The sequence below is a fragment of the Schistocerca piceifrons genome, chromosome 2 (genome assembly GCF_021461385.2).
Source record: "Schistocerca piceifrons isolate TAMUIC-IGC-003096 chromosome 2, iqSchPice1.1, whole genome shotgun sequence".
Classification (NCBI taxonomy): Eukaryota; Metazoa; Arthropoda; class Insecta; order Orthoptera; family Acrididae; genus Schistocerca; species Schistocerca piceifrons.
The window spans coordinates 1,097,190,005-1,097,200,288 of NC_060139.1; the positions used below are offsets into that span (position 1 = coordinate 1,097,190,005).

Genomic DNA, 10,284 nt, shown 5'->3' on the forward strand with positions numbered 1-10,284 from the left:
AAGATATAGTAGGGTTCAGTGAAGTGAAGTGGAAGGAAGACAACGATTTCTGGTCAGATGAGTATCGGGTAATATCAACAGCAGCAGAAAATGGTATAACAGGTGTAGGATTCGTTATGAATAGGAAGGTAGGGCAGAGGGTGTGTTACTGTGAACAGTTCAGTGACCGGGTTGTTCTAATCAGAATCGACAGCAGACCAACACCGACAACGATAGTTCAGGTATACATGCCGACATCGCAAGCTGAAGATGAACAGATAGAGAAAGTGTATGAGGATATTGAAAGAGTAATGCAGTATGTAAAGGGGGACGAAAATCTAATAGTCATGGGCCACTGGAATGCAGTTGTAGGGGAAGGAGTAGAAGAAAAGGTTACAGGAGAATATGGGCTTGGGACAAGGAATGAAAGAGGAGAAAGACTAATTGAGTTCTGTAACAAGTTTCAGCTAGTAATAGCGAATACCCTGTTCAAGAATCACAAGAGGAGGAGGTATACTTGGGAAAGACCGGGAGATACGGGAAAATTTCAATTAGATTACATCATGGTCAGACAGAGATTCCGAAGTCAGATACTGGATTGTAATGCGTACCAAGGAGCAGATATAGTAGATATAGACCGCAATGTAGTAGTGATGAAGAGTAGGTTGAAGTTCAAGACATTTGTCAGGAAGAATCAATACGCAAAGAAGTGGGATACGGAAGTACTAAGGAATGACGAGATACGTTTGAAGTTCTCTAACGCTATAGATACAGCAATAAGGAATAGCGCAGTAGGCAGTACAGTTGAAGAGGAATGGACATCTCTAAAAAGGGCCATCACAGAAGTTGAGAAGGGAAACATAGGTACAAAGAAGGTAGCTGAGAAGTAACCATGGGTAACAGAAGAAATACTTCAGTTGATTGATGAAAGGAGGAAGTACAAACATGTTCCGGGAAAACCAGGGATACAGAAATACAAGTCGCTGAGGAATGAAATAAATAGGAAGTGCAGGGAAGCTAAGACGAAATGGCTGCAGGAAAAATGTGAAGACATCGAAAAAGATATGATTGTCGGAAGGACAGATTCAGCATACAGGAAAGTCAAAACAACCTTTGGTGACATTAAAAGCAACGGTGGTAACATTAAGAGTGCAACGGGAATTCCACTGTTAACTGCAGAGGAGAGAGCAGATAGGTGGAAAGAATACACTGAAAGCCTCTATGAGGGTGAAGATTTGTCTGATGTGATAGAAGAAGAAACAGGGGTCGATTTAGAAGAGATAGAGGATCCAGTATTAGAATCGGAATTTAAAAGAGCTTTGGAGGACTTACGGTCAAAGAAGGCAGAAGGGATAGATAACATTCCATAAGAATTTCTAAAATCATTGGGGAAGTGGCAACAAAACGACTATTCACGTTGGTGTGTAGAATATATGAGTCTGGCGATATAGTATCTGACTTTCGGAAAAGCATCATCCACACAATTCCGAAGACGGCAAGAGCTGACAAGTGCGAGAATTATCGCACAATCAGCTTAACAGCTCATGCATCGAAGCTGCTTACAAGAATAATATACAGAAGAATGGAAAAGAAAATTGGGAATACGCTAGGTGACGATCAGTTTGGCTTTAGGAAAAGTCAAGGGACGAGAGAGGCAATTCTGACGTTACGGCTAATAATGGAAGCAAGGCTAAAGAAAAATAAAGACACTTTCATAGGATTTGTCGACCTGGAAAAAGCGTTCGACAATATAAAATGGTGCAAGCTGTTCGAGATTCTGAAAAAAGTGGGGGTAAGCTATAGGGAGAGACGGGTCATATACAATATGTACAACAACCAAGAGGGAATAATAAGAGTGGACGATCAAGAACGAAGTGCTCGTATTAAGAAGGGTGTAAGACAAGGCTGTAGCCTTTCACCCCTACTCTTCAATCTGTACGTCGAGGAAGCAATGATGGAAATAAAAGAAAGGTTCCGGAGTGGAATTAAAATACAAGGTGAAAGGATATCAATGATACGATTCGCTGATGACATTGGTATCCTGAGTGAAAGTGAAAGTGAAGAAGAATTATATGAACTGCTGAACGGAATGAACAGTCTAATGAGTACACAGTCTGGTTTGAGAGTAAATCGGAGAAAGGCGAAGGTAATGAGAAGTAGTAGAAATGAGAACAGCGAGAAACTTAACATCAGGATTGATGGTCACGAAGACAATGAAGTTAAGGAATTCTGCTACCTAGGCAGTAAAATAACCAATGACGGACGGAGCAAGGAGGACATCAAAAGCAGACTCGCTATGGCAAAAAAGGCATTTCTGGCCAAGAGAAGTCTACTAATATCAAATACCGGCCTTAATTTGAGGAAGAAATTTCTGAGGATGTACGTCTGGAGTACAGCATTGTATGGTAGTGAAACATGGACTGTGGGAAAACCGGAACAGAAGAGAATCGAAGCTTTTGAGATGTGGTGCTATAGACGAATGTTGAAAATTAGGTGGACTGATAAGGTATAGAATGAGGAGGTTCTACGCAGAATCGGAGAGGAAAGGAATATGTGGAAAACACTGATAAGGAGAAGGGACAGGATGATAGAACATCTGCTAAGACATGAGGGAATGACTTCCATGGTACTAGAAGGAGCTGTAGAGGGCAAAAACTGTAGAGGAAGACAGAGATTGGAATACGTCAAGCAAATAATTGAGGACGTAGGTTGCAAGTGCTACTCTGAGCACAGGAAAGGAATTCGGGGCGGGCCGCATCAAACCAGTCAGTAGACTGATGATAAAAAAAAAACTAAAAGTAATGGCTCTGTAACACTCCCCTGGACACATCCAAAGCTAATTTTACGTCTGTAGACTCCGTTCATAATATGCTGAGTTTTTGACACAAATTAAAATCCAACCGCACAATTGATGTGGTATCCCGTACGCTCGTATTTTGCTTATTAGGTGGTAGTGTGGAACTGCATCGAACGCCTCCCGAAAGTCAAGGAACACGATGTAAGACTGGTCGCCGGACGTGTACTGACGGACAGAGCGAGCTGTGTTCCACACCATCGCTGTTTTCGTAACCACGAAGAATATAACCTTAGCCGAAGCAGTCGCCACGTGCAATCTAAGTACTTCTGCTGTGCTACTATGGTGACAGTAGGGTTACAAAATGCAGATGTGTTTAAGTTTACACAAAAAAAATTGAGTACGTTAGTATACAGCAGTCAACACAAAAATTCACAGAAATATACCTCTTCCCAGAAAGGCGTAAGAATAAAAAATAAGCCGAGTCATGTGAACGAAAAGTGTCTCCTGCTGCCCCCTAACGCATCCGCACGGTTTCGCGTCTGCGACTGCGAGTTGATGCTGTAGTGCAGAACAGGAGGATCTCGGCTCAGACAGCTTCCTGCAGACTATATTGACGACATCTTATGCCAGTCTGACACTGAAAAAGGAGAAATCTTAGTTGACCCTTAGTCTCTGGTCTGTTTCATTTGACACGTGAGGGACCTGTTAGAAACACGACTACTTCCGTTACTTGGGGGCTCGTGCAGGATACAGAGTGGAGCTGTCCAGTAGACTCACTGCAAGTGCGCCAGCTCCGTGCAGCGAGCGCCTCCCTGTGTCTCTGCCTGGGAGGCCGCGCTGGACGGGCAGCCCGCGTGCTCGCCGACCCGTGCGTGACTGGCCGCCAGCCACACAAAAGGCGTAACGGACGGCGCAGCACCGCGCCGCGCCGGGCCCCGTTGCCACGGCGACTTCGTGTCATATAACACGGACGGGCTGCGACATCGTCAATACTGAAGCAGGTCAAGGGCGCCAGGTGTCCGTGCCGTTGTATCCCTCGACTCTGCGCTGGAAATGTTTTGTAGGCACCATGAAAACAAACGTTCTCCCTGTCACAAAAAATACTGCAGCACCTCCGTGACTTCCGTGGATGAAATGAAGTCATTTGCGAATTCAGGTCCAGTAATTCTAATTTAAAACGAGTCACAGCAATCAATATAAAGTTCCGGAGTGTTTCCAAGGAGCCATGACCAACATGTTTCTTGATTTTTTCAACATATTATGTAGCTCGTTAACGTCTTTTAATGTTTCTGTGACCGAGATTTTCTTCACCACAAACTAACACAGCGAATTTTCAATGATAAACGATATATGTATCCATTGTTTAAGGTAATTTGTACGTCATTGGCTCTTGTTTCTAAAGTAAATGTGAACGAATTCAGTTGTTGTTGGGCCGGCCGCGGTGGTCTAGCGGTTCTAGGCGCTCAGTCCGGAACCGCGCGACTGCTAAGGTCGCAGGTTCGAATCCTGCCTTGGGCATGGATGTGTGTGATGTCCTAAGGTTAGTTAGGTTTAAGTTGTTCTAAGTTCTAGGAGACTGATGACCACAGATGTTAAGTCCCATAGTGCTCAGAGCCATTTGAACCATTTTTTGAGTTGTTGTTGTTGTGGTCTTCAGTCCTGAGACTGGTTTGATGCAGCTCTCCATGCTACCCTATCCTGTGCAAGCTTCTTCATCTCCCAGTACCTACTGCAGCCTACATCCTTCTGAATCTGCTTAGTGTATTCATCTGTGGGTATCCCTCTACGATGTTTACCCTCCACGCTGCCCTCCAGTACTAAATTGGTCATCCCTTGATGCCTCAGACATGTCCTACCAACCGATCCTTTCTTCAACTCAAGTTGTGCCACAAACTCCTCTTCTCCCCAATTCTATTCAATTAATTAAGTGTATTATGTATATATGTAGTTATGTTCTATGTTACTTCGATTGTATCTGATTTATACGCAAAAGAGAATGCCTGGACTTGGAGAAATGTAAACTGCGAGAAGTTTTATTAAGAGATAACTGGCAAGTGACAATCGAAAGTTGATGATAGGATGCTGAGACGGAAACATGGATCGAAGGGATATGGCGGATTATTAACGGAAAAATCAGCACTGTTTTCCGGAAAGAAGATGTTTTCTTGGTATAGAATGGACGGAGAAATTTGGAATGAGAATCGAAATAATGATCAGTGAACAGCTGAGGCTGCGGCATGGCACTGTAAAGGCGGACAGAAAGGAGATGTTGTTCTGTCAGTGGAATGTAGTCACAATTTTGTGGAAAAGAGGCAATTTGTTTTGTAGTAACAGTTTGAAGGTGTGATGGAGAGAGAGAATTCGAGGACGGATGCAGTGGAAGTAATTGAGCGTACAGAGACGGGAAAAACGAAGAAGTGACCAACGAGTTATCATTCCTGTGTTTTTGCAGAGAAATACCAAAATTTTAGACGAGACGATGACTTCTCGAAATTATCAACGGAGTAGGGAACGCGGAAGAGAAGGAAGACAGAAGACAGACATTCAGAAACTGAAAATTCATTAGACAATGGAAGCAGGAGACAAAAACTTTTCAAGACGAAGAATCAATAAGTTAGAAAATGGTTCAAATGGCTCTGAGGACTATGGGACTTAACATCTGAGGCCATCAGTCCCCTAGAACTTAGAACTACTTAAACCTAACTAACCTAAGGACATCACACACATCCATGCCCGAGGCAGGATTCGAACCTACGACCGTAGCGGTCGCGCGGTTCCAGACTAAAGCGCCTAGAACCGCTCGACCACACCGGCCGGTCAAATACGTTAGACGTACGTGAAGTGCACAGTCATCATCACAAAACGCGAGTATACGTTGCACTGAGAGTGTGTACGAAATGAATAATGTCTTTCTTTTAACTAGGAACAAACGAGAAAAAATGTTCAGATGTATGTGAAATCTTATGGGACTTAACTGCTAAGGTCATCAGTCCCTAAGCTTACACACCACTTAACCTAAATTATCCTAAGGACAAACACACACACCCTTGCCCGAGGGAGGACTCGAACCTCCGCCGGGACCAGCCGCACAGCCCATGACTACAGCACTCTAGACCGCCTTTTTTTTTTGCATTTTGTTCGTTATTGATCGTCGTGTTTGGTCGTTGCGGACGTCGCAAGACATCCTGTTCAAGTTCGGTGGTTGATCCTTCCACTCAGTTTTTTATTACAGAGGCTCTCTGACCGAACACGCTGAGCATCCGTGCCGGGTACCGCTCGGCTAATCCCGAGCGGCGAAGAAAGGAGACTGAGTTACAGAAATAGTGCAAACGATGTTTATAACAAGTGACTATTTGTTGATTTCCACACTTGAGAAAGCGTTCTGTGAACACGGGCACTACTCTCAAATTACAATCATCAGACAGAACATTTTGACACCGACCTATTATCGGTATAAGCCCGTACAGGCGATAGCAGCGGTACCTGGTGAGGAAATGGCTGCCAGTTAAGACACACGCACCGTGCATTCAGTATCAGTAAGCGTGCTGTCTGTGAGCAGAAAAGGGAAGGAGTGCCATCAATCTCAGGATGACCGAAGGCAGATTGTGATGGCCCAGAGGCTCGCTGCGAGCGTTTGGGAAACTGCAAGAATTGTCGGGCGTTCAAGGAGTACTGTGGTGGGTGTCTTCAACACATGGCGAAATCCAGGTTAAACGCTGTCCAGATTTCTGGGGTTGGGCGCCCACCTCTCGTTACAGGCGTCGGACATCGTGGGCTGGATAGACTGGTAAAACGGGACATACGGCGAACTGTGTCGGAAATAACATCAGACTTTAATGCTGGGCAGAGTGCAAGTGTGTCTCAACAATCAGTGCACCGAACACTCCTCACCGTGAGTCTCCGCTGCCGACGACGCACGCACGAGGCAATGTCAACACCACGACATCGGCAACTATGAACCAAAAGGGTGCGTGGCCGTCGGCACTGGACGTTGGCGCAGTGGCAGGTTGTTGCACGGTCTCATGACTCCAGATACCTACTTCATCGTGCCGATGGGAGTGCGCGAATCCGTCGTCTTCCAGGGCAACAGCTCCTTGACGGCTGTACTGCGGGACGGAGACAAGCTGGCGGCCGCTCCATTATGTTCTGCGGGACGTTTACGTGGGCACACATGGGTCCTGTGGAGGTCGCGCGGGGCGCCACGGCGGCCCAGCAGTATCGTACTCTGGTTGCAGACCACTACACCCTTTCATGACAAACATGCTTCCCGACAGCAGTAGCATTTTTCAACAAGGCTATGAGTGTGAAGGAGTGATTCGAGGATCGCAATGACCAGTTCCAATTGATGTGCTGGCCTTCCAACTCATGAGATCTGAACCAGATCGAACCCATCTCGGATGTGATTTAACATGGCGTCAGATGTCATCGCCACCCTTCCCGAAATTTACGAGAATTAGGTGACTCGTGTGTGCAGACGTGGTGCCAACTCCCTCCAGCAACCTACCAAGGACTCATTGCTTCCATGCCACGACGCGTCGCTGCTGCTATCCGTGCCAAAAGTGGACATACCGGCTATTAGGCAGAAGGTCACGACGTCCTGGCCAATCAGCGTATTTAATGTAAGGACCAAAGTAGTGAAATATTAATAGGCAGGTGACATGTTACTCAACTGCATCAGTACGTCGGTGTCCATTGGTATGTTTAAAACTGCGTCTATATATTAGTCCAGTTCATCCCATTCCAGGTGTCCTTATGAACAGTTTTAAAAGGTTTTATTAGTAAAGTTTACACAACAACATGATGTGTCTGAGCAACAGTGGGAATTAACATTATTTTTAAACCAACTTGGTCATTATCACCTAGACTCATTGACATCTTAGCAGCTATCTGTGGACAGCAGAATATTTCATGATCTATAGATCCTGTAACAGTCACCTGCTGCTGAAGATACTTCCCAGCTGAGAAAGCTTTCGTACATCCCTGGTAGCAGCCGTTATTTCAAAAGTATCAGTGACTATTTGCATCAGAACGAAACTTAATGTGGCAGACTTCACGTGAAGATACATGACAGTAAACAACGTTAAAACCGAATCAGTTATCTTAAGACAATAACAATAAATCCAAATATATTTTAGTTTACACTTTCAAACGGAACCTTCTTACAATTATATTTTTATCCAGCTATTTGAGAATAGCAATGAGATCCTGCATCCTTGATAGCAAGCAATAATGCAAAATATTATTTGTTTCAACCTTATATAAAATTTCTGTCGCTAAATGATCTGTCAGTATATTTTAACGGAACTGAATTTGGCTGATATGTTTCCATATACTGTAGCAGTAACCTTTCGGTTGACATCACGTTTTACAGTTTTTGCCGACAACAGTAAAATACTCATAATTTTACACAAGGAAATCCATAATTGTCACGTTGATAGTACAATTTCTGTCAGATCTCCTCTTTAACGTACAGGTAACTCAGTAGATTCAGCTTAATCATAACAGTTAAAATATTCATAATTTTACGCAAGAAAAACTAAAATATTTACAATGATGAAACACCCATTCAGTAAAAACAGGAGAGTAATTTATGTATCTAAATAATTACAAAATTATTATTGTGATTTTATGTTTGTAGTTATGTGTTTGGGTTTGTGTGTGTGTGTGTGTGTGTGTTTGTGTGTGTGTGTGTGTGTGTGTGTGTGTGTGCGCGTGAGAGAGAGAGAGAGAGAGCGTGCGTTTGTGTGTGTTGTGTGTGTTTCTGTGTAATGAAGTCTTGTGTCATAGGCAAGAGCAGTAGTCAGGCTAGCCACGTGCTGCTTAGTACTGAACTATTTTAGGGATACAGTAGCAGTTTTTGAGGTAACAGTTCATGAGTGTTCATTGTCAGTGACCTCTGTCTACTGATATCCAGGCAGTCGGTCAGTATTATTTATTTTATAAGTGTTTATTTCCTGCAATATCTTACAATTTCAGCCTTGGGCCATTTTCAAGTAGAGACTGTGGGATCAAGAAAAATCTGCGATGGCAAATATCACCATGTTTTGGATATGTTGCATTTATCACATTTCCTTTTACTTCTATGTACAGATACATGTGTAGCTGATACAATAGGTCATCTGGCAACACGATTTAAAATCATGTGTGTTACTAAATAACATGATCACACTCGACAAAAAGCCTATGAATGAACAGCATTTTAGGTGAAGAGAACTCTACCAAACCGTCAAGTGCGAAAGGGATGTCTGGTAGTGAATATGAATTTAACCCCGTAACTTGTTTCAGTACCACTGGTTAAATAGTACGGTTTTATACGTGCGGCATGAGCGTTGGAAACTGCACGGTGTACTGGGACGGAACAACTGTTATGCTTTTGTGTAGTAAACTGTCGCTGGTTATTACTGATACTCAGAAGTGACAATCACATCCGACAACGTACTCGTGCTTTACTTACACTTCTTGTGTCGTAACAGGGAGCAGGTCTGAGTCGGTAAGCCACTTCATATACTGTTTTAGTTGGAGCGGAATTCGGGCAGCTGTTAACTTTAAACAGTTGTTGATGTACCAAACCTTTTACCAGTATAAGATTCTTACAACAAATATCATCTATAACTTAAGTAGCAAACTATATCTCAAATGCTACATTGTAACACAATGTACTAATAATTGTTACACACGACAACATTACAAATGTGTGCCATTGCCCAAATTATTCGTGTAAGATTTCTCAGTTCCAGCTAAAGGTGATTTTACTTATCAATTTATTAAAGCCATACAAACTATTATCTCAGTCCACGCATCTGAATCGACAATTATCAGATACATCAATATTCTAGCCCATTTCGTTCGCACGTGTAAATTTGCAAGTTTGGAATCGATGCTAACGCTATAGTAAAAGCTAGCACATCAATGTATACGCTTCTGTTTTTATTTAACACACCTATTGTACACCCTTACAGTAACCACAATTTAAACTGAGTTCTTTGCGTATAGTGAATAAGGCTATACGCACTACACATTCGGTACTGCCGTAAATCTCACAGCAAATGTTTCTAAGTATCTAAAGAATTTACGAAACTCAATAAATTTCCTCATTATAATCTATCTTCCTATTAAAAAAGACCTTCTTAAGTTATGGTAATCATAAAGTGCGCCTACGTGCACCGTTGATTCATCATCTTTGCTAGAACTCTTGCTTCCAATAAAATATTTTATCCGCTCCTCACTAACAAATAGCCAGATCTCCCTCGTCAGTTAACTGTTCTCCACGTCCACCATTTACTAAGAGTTCACAAACGGAACCGTGCAGTAAATGTCCTTCGACTATTTCAAATCAACCAAGTACGAAGAAGAATCTAATTCACTATGCAACGCAAGTGCTAATATACCGCTGCGGTTAGCACCAATATAGCTACCAGCGGCTGTTCGCGCATCACTTTTACTGAAAATACGCAGTTCAGCCAATTGACTCTACCTCAAAAATAGTTAACCACGACTGACTCAATCCC

At 43.1% G+C, this 10,284-nt stretch overlaps 1 long non-coding RNA gene across 3 annotated transcripts in view; it reads right to left on the reverse strand.

The window, feature by feature from the left end:
- LOC124777555 overlaps positions 1–3,640 on the reverse strand; it is a 28,445-nt gene extending 24,805 nt beyond the window's left edge. For 2 of the 3 annotated variants that reach the window (XR_007015749.1, XR_007015748.1), the window contains exons 1-2: positions 3,554–3,636; positions 3,220–3,413 (exon numbers count right to left, since the gene is read on the reverse strand). This is a non-coding gene — a long non-coding RNA (uncharacterized LOC124777555). Of the gene's footprint in view, positions 1–3,219; positions 3,414–3,506 lie in introns of all 3 variants that reach the window. The other variant, XR_007015750.1, reaches the window with a different exon arrangement.
- Positions 3,641–10,284: the final 6,644 nt, after the last annotated feature.